The following is a 15,577-nucleotide window of genomic DNA, read 5'->3' on the forward strand; positions in this document are numbered from 1 at the left end:
ACTACGGGTTGCGTGTTTGATTACGGTTGGGATTACGATTGACAGTTGCGGATGGACCAATCAGTCGGCAAGCTGCTTTGCTCCGATTGGTCAATCCGCAACTATCAACCGTAGCCCTAACCGCAACCGAACCCGCAATCCGTAGTGTAATACGGCCTTAATACGGTCTTATATCACAGAGTATTTATATTACTGTCTGATTGACGGAGTAGTATGGCTGAAGCGTTATTTAAATCTTCGCAAAACGCGGAAAATTGCATGCTAGGTGTAAATTAGGGTGAATTAACGTGGTCTCTAGATATATATAGAGTGCTAATATATTGAAAGAAATTAACGCTTGAAAAAAATACCAAATATGTATATAAATATATTATATATAATTTATTAATCATTCTCTTATTTAATCGAAAATCTTTAATGATATCAATAAATATTAGTATAAGAACTAAGTACTGAGCGAAAGAAAAATAACGGACTTCACCGGATCTTGATTCTAGGACCTCCCTCTCAGCTGATAGCAAGTTCCTCTGCTACTGACAATGAGCCATACACCCTTTTACCATCATATTTTTTCCGCTCGATTGTGATATTCATGAATTAAATCAACATTATTAGCATAACTGATATAATTGAAACATGGAAAATTTAAAAAAATATTTGAATAAAATCATTATTTTAGATTAGAAAAAAATATTATCAAGCCTTATATATATATATATATATATATATTAATATTTATACATATTAATATTTTAATCTTTAGTTTTAATCAATAAAAATTAAAAATGATTGATAAATCGTTTTATTTTTAAGTTAGAAATTATTTTTTAAATTTCTAATATTTTACAAATTTTTTTTTTTTTAATTTCCAGGATTAGAATGAAATTTTGTTATTATGATATTATGAGGAGATTAATGAAAAAGTAAAAAGATTCTATATTGTTTTGCAGGGCTTCGCTGGGATTCGCTGGGATACTACAGGTGACGCCAACAAAAACACGTTGCTACGTGAAAGTGCTTTATTCCTTTCGAAGATCGTTCATCGCAGACAATGGCGTCGGGAATGCCGCTCTCATTTATCGCACAATATGTGTGCACGCGTGCACGAACTCGCGCGCGCGCGCGCTCGCACACGTGCACGCGTATGCGTACATATATTTATATACACACATACATACATATATATACATACATACATACATATATATATATATATATATATATATATATATATATATATATATATATACACGTGTGTTTTTATATTTATATATAAATATACATACCCTCTAATATATAAGCGATTCTAATTATCGAGTAAAGTACCGTCTGATATTAAAAAATACGCATGTATATGTACATATACAATTACAACACACGCCAGGACGGCAGGAATCCTGGTCCAGCGAGACCTTAATAATGCTTTTTTTTAGAACGAAGGTCAAAATGTACAGTATATATATTTTACATACTTATCGTTTCAGCAATAACAATTTTATTGTACGTAGACTTGCAAAAATTAATTAAATCATGACAGTGGTACATCGCGTATTGGACGGAAGGGCCCAAAACACTGCGCAGAAGTGTGAGAGGAAATTATAGATTTAAGTTCGGTCGAGGTGCGATTGCTTCTTCGTATTATCTGTTTCTTGCTCTCTCTCTCTCTCTCTGGCTCTCTATCGTTTTTCTTCTCGCTAAGCCTTGCTCTCCTTGCCGTTATTTATTATCTCATTCGTTTTTTGCTTTCCTTTTCTCACATTCTCTCCTCTCAGATTCTCTCGGATTCTCTCTTTCTCTTTCTCTCTCGCTCTTCATTTACACATACGTGCTTACTCTCTATCTTCCTATCTTTGGCAAAAAAGCGGTCCAGCTCGCAAACCTAACACAAACGGAAAGAAGTTTACGTCTCAATAGTGAAATTATATCGATTAAAAATGGTGGGTAAAGGGGGGAGGGGGGGGGGAGAAAGTCATGGCGTCTGCGGGGATGAGAAAGAGAATCTTGGCTTATAAAAAAAACTATCCTGTCGAAGCATGCCCAGTAATACCAGACAAATGATATCGCATTCATCTTTTTTTCTCCGTTCGATCTTTCTAATATTTATGTTAATCCACCCCTGTGATAGCAATGAGTATAATTAGTATGTTATTTCTCTCTGTCTCTTCTCTTATATCGCGCATTTATCTTCTGCTCTTTTATATTACAATAATTAACACCGTCACATACAGACTTATACACTAACGATATGACTACAGCTCCAAACCAGCAGAGCATTCATCGATGAAGAAGTGAAGAATAATAGTTTTTTTTTACGAATAAATTTTCTCCCTCTCTCTCTCTCTCTCTCTCTCTCTCTCACTTCCCTTTTCTCTTTCATACTTAGTCATTCGCACGCGTCTTCTTTCATCCACGCGTTTCCTTTTGCTCAGTTGTACGCTATATTTTTTTCTTTTTCAAAAGGAAAGTTTCTCTTTCACACGTTACCCTCTCCCTCTTTCATTCTTTCTCGCGATTGATAAGACTGATATGCCAATTTATTTATAAAATGTTATAAATTATTTGTGAGCGCTTCCTCATGGCTTTATCATGGGCTTGGAGTGGCAAAACTGCTGTTGTTATAGTTATTTCTTAATAATTGATATTATATTAATATGCTTGAAGATGGCAAAAGTCGATATTTTTTGATATTCGCAAAAACATTATTATCGTTACTGCTAAATACTGCTGAAAGTGGCAGAAACGTATATTTGCCATGTCTGAAGAGATCGAAGAATCAATATTCAAAAAATATCGATATTACGTTGCCATCTCGGGATAGTTGGTGATCCTTTCAGTATTTAGCGAATGCATATTAGCAGAGATGAGGTTGCCATATTTCTTCGCCCTTTCAAGACGATTTCACACGGATCACAATCAAATTAAAACACGAATCACAATTGTATTACAACTGGATTACATCCATTAAATCCCAATCGATTCGATCGCAATAAGATCGCACTTGAATTACATTCAGACGCTAACAATGGTTTGATTTGTACATTCTAAAGTACTATGAGCGCCAGGAACTTATAGGTCTAACAAGTCTAAATTCTCCATTGGACACTGTAGCGGAACGACATACAAGTATATATTCTCCTACATCGAAGATTTCGCACGAGAACGAGACAACATTGCTCGTGTGAAAAGCAAAATCGTATGTATTGATTTGTGAGTCGTGTGAAATCGATTTTATTTCTTCTTTAAGCACCCATTTGATTTCGTATCGCTCGACATCGGCCTATCTCTAATTAGCGATAATTAATTGGCAGCGAAGAACTCTTTAGTTATGCGAATCGGAGAGTTTCCGATTAACCGTTTGAGCGCGTGCAAGAATATTTGATGTAATAAAATATATGCTTTATATTGCGCAACGTTAAATCCAATTGCCTGATTCTAAAGAAATCGGTGTAAGAGGAAAATTAGAGCCATGAAATCTCTGACGTTGGACGTATAATAAAATTGTTCAAAATAGTCAATAGCGATAAATTCGACAAATTATTTCATTTTGTTCGAAAACAAAAAAAATTGTATATTATTTGAATTTTATATGTTTAACGAATATACTTTGTCTATGATATTTTTCTTATAACAGAAAACAAGATTACATATATTTTTCGTACATATCTTAGGCAGAAATGCTAGCAAAGTAAAATCGAACATACGTATTTTAGCAGTCAAACGGTTAAGTCGCGCAAGTTGTACAGCTATTTTCGAAATTAGCAAAATCGAATATCTCTCTATTCACGCACACCATCTTATGATATTAATTATGAAAACTGATCTTGAATCAATTAATTGAATCAAAAGAAAAAAAAAACAAAAAAATACAAATTGACGTTATATTCTAATTATAAATCGAAGTTACGAATTTTTACAATGTCGTATAAGAAACAATCAAACAAACGACATTAATTTGCGCAAGAAATTTGCGCAATATCAAGATAATTTCTCGCTCTGATATTCATTCTTCTAGAATTTATTCTTCACATTTATCCCGTTTTGTCCTCCCTCTCATCTTTTTTTTTCGCGAATCGTTGATTCGATTTTATGAGAATACCTTGTTGAAGTACTATAACTATATCTGCAACGGGTCCTTCGAGAATACATTTAAGAACTTTGCATGCGTTTTAAACGATTCAAAATAAGGAGAAATTAATTAGTTTATTAAAACATACGTAAGACTTATTCGCATAAGACTGCATGTAGTCTGTCTCGAAATTTCTGAATCATTTAATCGATTCGCGAAGTTCTCGCATCTTCGAATTACCTTGTATATTCATATACGCGCTAATGATTGAACGGTTGACCAACCAATCGACTAACACGGATGGAGAGAGTGCTCATTTTTTAACCCTTTACAGAGCACATAATACTTTCTTTAAAATTATATAACCTGAGAAATTAGTGAGTTTAGAATAATCTAAATCTTCTATAACATGTATATGTATGTGTGTGTGTGTGTGTGTGTGTACTTGAATTAAATCTTGAAGAAAAATTACATGCGCGAAAGAGAGATTTATCTTTTCAATAATATAATTAATTAAATAAAATATTTGGATTTCTAAAATTAATTTTTATCTTTCGTATAACACAAGTACATTAGCTTTATCGTTAAATAATGTATATTTAAATCACATTAAGTGTTGAGGCATTTAGAAATCTATAAAAGGTTAAAGACTTGAGACAGGCTTCGGCATACATAAACAAGGAATGTAGCAGTACATTATATCAACATTTAATAAAGTATCTGAAACATTAACAAACGGGCTATATGAGTACTACGTATAGCTGTCCTTAGTGCACAGCTAATGGATAGGGATCGTCTTGTCCCAAGGTGTATGGATCTCGATCGATAAATCGATTCTTATATATATCACACTCTTACTCCCCCTCAAAACCTGTACATAGCCCATATCGACTTTCTTTATGATTCGACGACAGAAACATAATTCTCATGGATTGTATATGTAACAATGCACCATGTGTGTGTTTCAACTTGTAAAAAAAAAAAAAAAAACTCAATCTTCTCTTATTTTATATAAAAGGTTTTCTCTCTACAATTATTTTTCATGATCACATTCCCTCTTTCTCGAAAACTTCTTATCTTCTTTTTCTCACGAGTATTCTTTGGTGTTGGTATTATTGGATATGCTTATACGATATTACATCATACGCGATCCCCCTCCCCCCTCCGACGTATTTTTTAGCTTTTGTAAATTCTTTTCCTTCGGTGCATTCATTACTTCCCCCCCCCCCTCTTCTATCTGTTCACTCATACGTTTTCGCGTAACTCGTTACCGCCAATGGCTCATTAATACGACGGCAACTCTAATTTGCGCAAATAATTTCATATTATTAGCTCAGTTATTCGCGTACTTTATATAAAACTCGAGTAAACCACATTACGCATTTATAATTGCGTAAGGAGAATTACAAAAAAAAAAAAAAAAAAAAGGGGGGGGGGCAGAAAGAACTCGGTATAAATCATCATCTATTGCTACATTCTGACAGTTGCGAGCGTGGCATAACAATATGAAGCTTCATTCCTCTACAAAATGCGCGATTACCTTTAAAGAGTTAATTATTAATAATCGGGAGAGCAGCCTTTTATTTCTTCGCTTCATTTAAAAGCTACGGATGCATTTGAGTATATTGCGCGTGAATTTTTCGTTTAGCATCTTCTATTCAGTGTAATGAGCGTGTAACGAAAATAGCTTACATCATCACGTACAAATAAGATCGATATTAAACGTTGCCCTGAGTGCCTTGGTACCCTAACGGAATATGATCTCCGTATCAATATTCAATCTACGACGAAAGATATGCACGAGTCACGATAATGAATCCCGTAAGGTGAAAAGAAAAATCACAATTTGAAATTGATAGTGTCAAAGGTTTAAATCGCTCGTGACGGCAAAAATCTTTAATAGAATGTGTGTGTGTGTGTGTGTGTGTGTGTGTGTGTGTGTGTGCGGAGACCAAAATTCACGAATTTACAAAGATCTGTCGCTTTCGTCTCTCGATGCTTTTCTAAAATAAAATTTTTTTTTTTTTAATTTATTCAATTTAAATTTATTCAATTATCCAAAGAATATTCATGGAAAATTGTAATATCACAGATCCCTCCTCAATTGTGTAAATAAATTCATTGCCGAGTCTCGTGCATTGCGGCCATCTTATATGTCAGTTCGCTTCAGTCCGATCGTGCGTTCTCGCTGAAATCGATAAATGATTACGCTGAATTTTCTCTTCTCTGTCATCTTCGACGCAGTTGCAGCAACCCCGCAATCGCGCAATATAGAAATAGTGGCTTTACAAAAAATCGTGCCGCAGGACATCGGTACCGTTTCCTGGCGGTATACGCGGGTTTGTTAGAAAAATTAGCGGTTTCCTCTCTCACTTTCCCTTTTATAATCATAATAATTATTCATAGGATCTTATTTGGCGCAAGCGAAAAATAGATTATATGCGTTACATGCTGTCACCTCCCACTCCATATTCAAACTCTCTATAAGAGTTTATATTTCTCCTTTTCTGTCTCCTATATTTTTCACTTTTTTTACGTCTCTCTCCTTTTTCTTATTTTTCTATCTTATTTTTTATTACTTCTCTCTCACTATTGTCTCTCCCTTATCCTTTTTTGCTTACATTCTTCTTTCTCTTCTCTTTACTCATAGTTTCCGTTTAATTCTCAATAAGGCGTTGGGCTTAGCTTCTCTTAGCACTTATAAACTTAATAAATCTTTTGTTTGTTCGTGTTAAAATGGGCCAGAGATGGCTCTTAGCGTAACCCGGGGCAACTCGGCAGGATATTTGTGTGAGCTAGTACCGTTAAGAGTAATATAGTTATCTTTTCTTTTGGTATCTATATATGCTATTTAAATGTATCCTCTGTAGTAATTCGCTTATTAGTCCTCATTATTCCTCCTTGTATTCTCTTCTCTCTCTCTCTCTCTCTCTCTCTCTCTCTCTCTCTCTCTCTGTTTGTTAAAATGCGTACAAACGGAGATGCGGAATTATGGTAATATACATGTAACGTATCGAAGGAAACGTGGCATTTATGTGCGACTTATCGGATATTATTAATATATGCCCATTAGTTTTTTTATTATTTGCGTTATTATTATATTTTTTTTTATTTTATTTATCTTTACTTAGTAATATTATTTTATTAATAATGATCCTTCGCGCGCCATCGAATGTGATTTGCGGCCGTTCTTTCCTTCGTTTCTTCTTCATTTTTTTCCCCCATCTCTCTTCCGTTTCGTGATTGCGATCTCGATGTATCACAAAATTCTCCATCTTCCTCCTTTTCTCTCTTCCTCTATCTCCCTTTCTCACATTTATTCCTTTTCGTGTACTTTTTATTTATTTCTTCTCCCATACAGCACCGCAAGATTGCAACAACATTGCAGCAACATTTTTCTGCAAGATTGCAACTTTTCTGAAACATTACGAAATGTTGCTGCAACGTTGTTATGATATTGCAGCAACAATAAAATGTCCGCCTACAGAAATATTGCAATATAATATTGCAGCAACATAGCAATATAATATATATGCAATAATGCTTTATGTATATTTATCGACATAATATCTTTAACATATGAAAAAAATAATAAGAAATTAAGCATATAAGAATCAGGATTTAGTGTGTATATAGATTTTCTGTATTATAATAATAACGAAATTATAAATTGCAAATCTTTCGGTACACATTCGACTTCCTTCAGTGACAGAGAATATCTAAGAGAAATAAGAAAAAACTCAATTTGTAATTTTGTAAATTCACAATCTCTTTGTATCCGAAATATTCAGATATGCAAAAAGATTGTGGTGGATTTACGCATACAAGTTTTTTCACATCTCTCTTGTCTTCATATAATCTCAAAATTTATTTATTAAAATCTGAAGTATCTTACATGTTAAAAAATTATTATCAAATTTTTGATTTTATATAAGAATGGAAACTATTAAAAGAATTCTTAGTCCAATGTCTGAGTCCCCGGTGTTGGGGTTATATCATACAATTTAAGCTAATAAAAATAGTTATTATATCTTTAATCTTATTAGTCGCTCTTTGTAAACTTTATATAATCTCTCATCGTGACTAAAAATTAAATGCGGAATAGATAGCGCAATATGCGCCGCATAGCGGTAAACGAATGAACTAGCGATTATCGAATACTTTCTTTGGAATATTTTTGGAATGTTGCTGTAACATTACTAAAGTTATATTGTAAAATAATGTCTTTGTAATATTTCTGCAACATTCAACTATAATATGCAATATTGCAATATTGCAGCAATGTTGTTGCAAGCTTTAGTGCTGTATGGGCTTGCTTTACGGAAATTTCGAGAGTGATTGCGTAAAGTCAATCAATAATTAAATGACTTTTCCCCCCATTTTAAATTACTTTAGTACAAGCTTCACACAGCCAAAAAATGAAAAGCACTTAAAACAGTGCTCAACACTATATAAACGAGTTCTCGATCAATCAATTAATTAATTTAATTAATTCACAAAATGGATTTTGACCGACTAGTATGGCAGGGGTGGCCGCCACCGCGTGCAGCCCTCGCATTACAAATTTTTTATATACTTTTCGATTATCTTTTAGATTTAGCCTACTAAATAGCTTATTCGAAAGTCATTCTTGTATCCGTGTACGTCGTTGTGTATTTATGTCTGTATGACGTGTACGTGTACGTGTCCGCGTATGTATGAGTATATAGTAACATTAGTACTTTCTACTCTTCGCAAAAACGAATTATTTCCTTCCAATTTGCAAATTTACGAGCCATATATTCCGTTTCTTCTCGCGTTTCTTACTTATTCCGTATCTTCTTTCGGCATATCCGTTAGAATTAGATATACATATTTCGGGTGTGTGTATATATATATATTTATATATCATGTACATGAGATATAGGGCATTTCGTCAACTATGTATCGGTAGTGGTTATTCCATAATAAATTTGGAAACACTCACTTTTCCTCGTACAAAGATCTGGTTACAAAATCGTTGTACGATCAAGATTACAGTTCTACCGATTCGAGTTTCGATAAAGGAAATAAATAAAAAATTAATGTTTTTTTTTTTACAAATTATTTCAAATTGTGATTTTAAAAGTTCGACATAAATAACGGCATTGAGTGAAATATTTATACAAACTCAGTCGTATAAATACACTCATTAAAGAAATATAACTTTCCTGCTTTCCTGCACGATTTACTCTGTACATGATATACTTGCATATATATTTACACGTAATACTCGTCGCGGCACAAATTAATCGTCGAAAACGTTATCCGAATGATAACAAACGTTCGTTTTAATTCTTATACATTACATTTTTTTTTTTCAGCAGCGCTTTAAAATACGTTTTGAGAGAGAGACTCATATAATACCTAAATATATCACTTGAAAGCGGTCGTCTCGATCTACGAGCGCTCGTACTTGTTTCTCGCCTGTATTACTTCTTTTTGACTATATTTTCTTCTTTCTTTTATTCACACAGGTGGCGCTCGAGCATCCTCCGTGCCACTACCTAATACCCTTGTATTTTTAAATGCACGAGGATTCATGGCGATCGATTCTACCTTTCGCGTATCGATTCTTTATCTCTGCTAGACAATCCGTGATTATTCTCATTTGATATGAAGCGATTAATTTTAACAGCTTATTGCTATTTTAATTCGATAGTGGTGTCGATCGTATAATAAGAAATCGAGCAAGGAAGGATCGATCGTGGCGATCCATGGAGGGATCAAGATAAAGATGGAGGATGTTCGAGAATGACGCCGGCATCTAAATTGCTTTTAATTACTCGCTTTATCTTCTTTGAATAATAATATTCGTAATATCCTACCCAGCCTGATTACCATACGCGTTATTATTATTGTTATTATTATTACTATTATTATTAGTTATTCTTTTGGTTGATCAAAAAAGGGAACTCTCGACGGCGCGCCGATTTACTCCTCTTTGCGACCCCTTTTCGAGTTAATTAATTAGCAGTGACAAAATCGTCTCGCTTTATGGCGATAGCGAAATATAATTCTAACTTCGTAGCGATACTAGTTATCTCTCTTCATTTTTTTTTAATCGTTAACTAATTATTTCGGAATGCATCTTCGACTCGCATAATTCTCTCACTACCGATAATTTTTTCTCTCCCTCTCACTCATTCTCAGACATACTTCCATTCACTCTTCCTCTCTCGCTTTTCCCTTCGTACTCTCTCATTCACGTTATTCATGTTCTCCTCTTCTCCTCTTTTTCTATCTCTTTCCTGGATCCTCGACGGAGGGAACGCCTCGATAATCGTCAATCGCTTCGTTAATCGATTCGTACAGACCGCAGCGGAAAGGATGATGGGGGAGAAATGTTCTTTTCCCTCTTCCTCCAGAAATGCAGGTGACTTAATTTTACAGAAGGAACATCGGCGACTACTCCCGCTCGCTCGTCCTGTAATCCTTTTACAAGACGCCTTATCGTGCCCCGGTGCACAAACAGAAAACGTCGAAAGTTACACTTCCGTGACACCTCGTCTGGTTTTTTTCTTTTCTCTCTTTGTTTGCGTAATTAAAAATAGACACGGCGTAACGTAATGGAAGTCCAACGAATTTTCGAGGATTCGTTTTTGCATGACGACTTCAGGATACGCGCTATAAGCGAAAAGAATTTCAACCATTTTAATGATCAACTAAATTCAATTTCTGTATCTTGATTTTCTAAATCTTTAGTGAATGAATAAGTCGATAGTATAAATTCTCTCATAAACTTTATCTTGGATCTCAACTTGATTTTAGTTTAATTCCTTTAATGATAATTCAAATAAGATAAATAAGACAAAAAGAATTGGAAGTAATTTAATTAATATTTAATTTGTGTGCTCTATGAGCAATTACCACGCGAGTAACTTTCAGAATAAGACAAATCGGAAGATCTGTTCATCTTTGAGAGGTCGTCATGAAAGCTCGATCCTTGGCATTTATTTTCAGGCAACGAAAGTCTGCCGATGGAAACCGAACGGAACAACAACGTATATCTGATATTTTATATAATATTTTTTTTCTATCTGACGGCGGCCTATTTCTCATATTTATTCAGCCGACTATGTATAACCGCCTCGGCTTGATCGATTCTACGGAGACTTGGAATTTTGATACGATTATTATGAATAATCCGACACGCAGCGACAACGATGATGTCGTAATTCGCCACCTAACGGCTATCTTCGTGTACTCTAACGGCTACTGACTGCCTAGCGGAGTAGTTTCTCGTTATCTAAATACTTCACCATAGCGTGTTTTTTTTTCTTCGGTAACAGTAGCAGCAGTAGTAGTAATAGTAATAGCGCAATAGTAGTTAATAATAATAGTAAATATAGTAATGATAAGAGAGTAATAGTAGTAATAGTAATAGTAGTAGCGGTTGCAGTAGTGATAGTACAGTAATAGTATTCTTTAGTAGTAGTAATATAAATTTATCGTTCATAGAACAATTTTTTTACTCACATTTGTCTCTTGTTTTCACACATTCTCTCTTACTCTCTTTCTTTCACGATTTTAGCTAGGCTGGTAATTTGATGCGTAGTTTTTTTATATTTCGCTTTTTTTATTATTTCTATACTTCTTTTCTCGGACTAAATCAGCGAGGCGAGAGGTCTGAGTATTGTATTAAAAGCGTGTAACTTAAATCTCCGTGTAATTATTGTATCAATATATATCTTGTTATATCTTTATATATTCCATTATTTCTCTGCTTCTTTCACCTTTCTCTCTCTTTTATATACATGTATACGCATACATACACACACATGCGCACACATGCACTTGCATTCACTCTCTCTATCTCTCTCTCTCTCTCTCTCTCTTTCTCAATCTCTTTCATTTCGTGGACTTTAGAATTTCACCATCGTCGATATTGTGTCTAATAAAAAATGAGATTAGTTGTCTGTTAAAATCACTTCTAAGAGAGATTACCAACTGAGATCGATTTATCTTTTCTTTCCTTGTGTGTGTGTTTCTTTTAATTAATTGCTTCGTCATTTGCGTAATCGATCGCATATTTAAAACAGCCGATACACAATGAAATATAAGAACAAGAAGCGTAAGCTGGTATTAAGTTACCAACAAACAATGAATGGTATATCGAACAACGAATCGAGAATAAATATATTATATCGCGAATAATGCGGATCTTACATTCCTTTTTCAATCAGTTAAATCAGTGCAAAACTACTTCCATCCTAAAAGGCGGAAAACTCTCTACGTATTTGACTTTTCTCAATCGTGTTTCCTCGTCTATGCTTTAATTCTCATTGAATGTCTCTTTTAGGTATTTCTATGTTACTTACATTATGGTTGACAATTATGTAACTAAACTCCATTGATTTTGTGTTGCTCGATAATACCTATTTTTTCATATGTTACTACTTGAGCAACTATTTTTTAATTTTTTAAGTTAATATTGGCAAACTAATTTTTTACTTCTTGCTCTTATATTTTCTTTGAACTCTTCATTATGTATCAGCCTTAAATTACATGTGCCTTGTTAAACAGAATTAGTTAACCCCTTCAGTATCAAAACTAAATATATTAATGATCTAAGTAAACTTTGTACAAACTTTGTCAAATTAGCATATGTCATATTCACAATATAATGCTTTAACGTATGCCAATTAATGAAAACTAATACGCGACATATACAATAATAAACAATAGTAAATGGATACTGAAAAGGTTCACCTGGGCTCTGCTTCGGTTTTCCTCCATCGAGTCGAATAACAATCGAAAATCGATAATTTCGGGAGATGGAACGAGGACCTTGTATGTTTTTGCGTTTGCGTATATATCTCTCCCCTTCCTATATCCTTGCATTCTACACGAGTGAAGATATGTCCCGCTACTTGACTTCGATTCTCATCAAATTTGGATCGAATCAGCACGTCGAATATTGATCGGATTTGGACCGATTTGGCTCCGCAGGATGTACCTGTGGTAATTCCTTGGCGTGATATAAATCGAGAGCGCTAAATTGGCAGTTTTGGGTGATTCTGCGACATGTTTCTGTCGTATTAAAAAAAGTGGAACATTGAGACGAACAGATTTGGAATATATCTCCGAGAAGAGATTATGTGTTAGGATCGATTGGCGTGCCAATTCGTTCTCCAAACAATAGCTTGTCTCGACAATATGTTTTTCTCTCCCTTCTTGATACAAATTCTGTTGTCATCTAACTTAAAACCCAAATGACCCAACAATAATCTAAATTCTACTTCTTTAATTACCGAAATGTATCACTGTGTTTCGGACGAATTAAAAACGACTCTTGTAGAATAATGATTCCGTTAAAAATTTGCTTACAGGAGAGGAAGAGAAAAACTGCAAGAGTTATCGTAACGTTTTTTTCTCGACATTTTACAACCAGCTTGTACTTCTCGTTATCAAAGATATATCTCTGGCAGCTCCAAGACAAATCAAAATTTAGTTCCGTAAGGAATAGCACAGTAATCTTTTGATCTTTGAGCTTTAATAAAGACGAAGAACGTGATATATGAGCTATTTTTAACACACGCGTACTTTCATGCACGCTAACCATCGTTAATAGTCATTATTCTGTCCCCGGTGCAAGCAATTATCTACGATTTTCGAAAAGTCACTGTTGCATACATCAAAGACAGAAATATCAAATCGTACGCGTTGAAAAGTTTCAAATTATGATTTGGATAAAAACGCGCCATCGGCAGACATTTTCAGTTTTGATTTTTTGGACACTTGTTATTATTACAATCTCTCGCGTACCGTCTCACGCGATCTTTCTTCATATTCAATCTGTCGCAATATTTATCGCAATATTTATCGTAATTCTTTGAAATTCACCATCCACACATACGGACATACACCCTTGCCACTTATAATGCTGAGACCTAGTTTCTATTGTTTTTCGCTTCAAATATAAACATGCGAATTGATTTACTTTTATATATGTTTTTATAATACAAAGCTTTAATTGGAAAGATAATATCGTATTATAATTTCACATCAATAAGTAATTTCCATCAAAATGATAATTAGTTTAAGTAATGCTTTGATTTTTCACAATATGCCTCTAGTTTTCTTCTTCGGATATATTCGCTCTAGATAATTTTAATTATAGCAATTTTAAGCGGCAGGGATGCGTAAACCGATATTGGCAAAGTAACTTTTGCAGTCACATGTAGATATCATCAAAATCGTTAACGTCATTATTTTTGCAAATGTCTAATTATTATGATTAATTTCTCTAACGATATATTAATTTCTTGTTTACATGAAATGATGGCGATTTCGACTTTAGCTTCATCGGTACTTATGTAATCTATTTACGCGTACACAAATACGCGTGTATCTACAAATGTGTGTAACAAATAGAAAAAATTAATTCTGTTACCTAATTGTCTCATATTATTAATGCATTATGTAATGGTAACCCAATATAAAAATTAGCTTACTTGTTCTTTATGAAAAAAATGACTAAAAAGAAATGGAATATTTTTCCAACACTACGTGCTCGCTCTTTCTTTCTTTCTCTCGCACGCGCTCTCACTCTTGCTCTCGCTCTCTCTCCCTCTCGCTATTGCTTTCGCTCTCGTTCTCTCTCTCTCTCTTTCTTTCTATAAATGTTGTTCCTCCGTGCCTCTTTGCCGTTTCCGCAGTTTCCGCCTCTTCTGCAAGCAGCGTCTTCGTCCAAGTGTCCTCGTCCGCACTCGCGATTAATCATAAAACGTACTTTGTTAATTTACCCTCGCCCTACGTGTACGGTACTCGATATTAATTGTATCGATAATAATTAATATAGTATTATCTGGTACGATCCCCGTTTTGTTTTGCCGCCTCTATTGGCTCCCCCTTCCCGTTTTCACTCGTCGGATAACGGAAATCGGAGGAGCCCGCAGGGACGGGTGGGACACTCGACAGCGCTTATACGAAGACGCCGCGATGTTTTTTCGATATCATTTGTTATATTTTTATTTTTTATTTTATTTTTTTGTTTTGAACACTGGAGTCGGTGGTGTGGGGGATTCGGGCCGCACGCGTGCTCGCATGGCACGCGAGCGAGAGATATCCCGTCCCCTTCGTTCGCACGTAGATCCTTACGTGAGGCGCAAGTCTTCTGAGGCGGTGGCGGGAGAGATGACGACGTCTCGAGAATGGGGATAGATTCGTTCTTGCTCTTCGCACATTTTGGGTCTATTCCACCTTTCATTCCCGTTTCTCGTCACGGATGGAGGAAGCACCCGATCGACTCCCCGGAGAATTGCGTGATCCTTGGTGATCTCTCGCGATCTTGACCTGAGGCGCCCCTGACGGATCTGATTGGACAGGCTGGTGAGATGTGACGCTGGCACCAGCCGTTACGGCTATGACGAGGTGTGAAGGAGGCCTACGTCAGGTACCGCAGGAAGCCGCAGTTGCTCTTTGACAACTGACCCAGCAACGGCCACCATGCTGCCACCATCTCCTTCACTGCAATCGATAGCGTAGAGT

General features: G+C 35.0%; 1 protein-coding gene across 11 annotated transcripts in view; it reads right to left on the bottom strand.

Moving 5' to 3' along the window:
- Window positions 1-1,472: 1,472 nt before the first annotated feature.
- Shaker (potassium voltage-gated channel protein Shaker) overlaps window positions 1,473-15,577 on the bottom strand; it is a 120,098-nt gene continuing 105,993 nt past the window's right edge. For all 11 annotated transcript variants that reach the window (XM_070310396.1, XM_070310395.1, XM_070310394.1 and 8 more), the window contains one exon: window positions 1,473-15,556. The gene's annotated coding sequence lies outside the window, so the exon portion shown is untranslated. The remainder of the gene's footprint in view (window positions 15,557-15,577) is intronic.

This window comes from Polyergus mexicanus, unplaced genomic scaffold, assembly GCF_030449975.1.
Source record: "Polyergus mexicanus isolate NDT 795.1 unplaced genomic scaffold, iyPolMexi1.0 SCAF_18, whole genome shotgun sequence".
Classification (NCBI taxonomy): domain Eukaryota; kingdom Metazoa; phylum Arthropoda; class Insecta; order Hymenoptera; family Formicidae; genus Polyergus; species Polyergus mexicanus.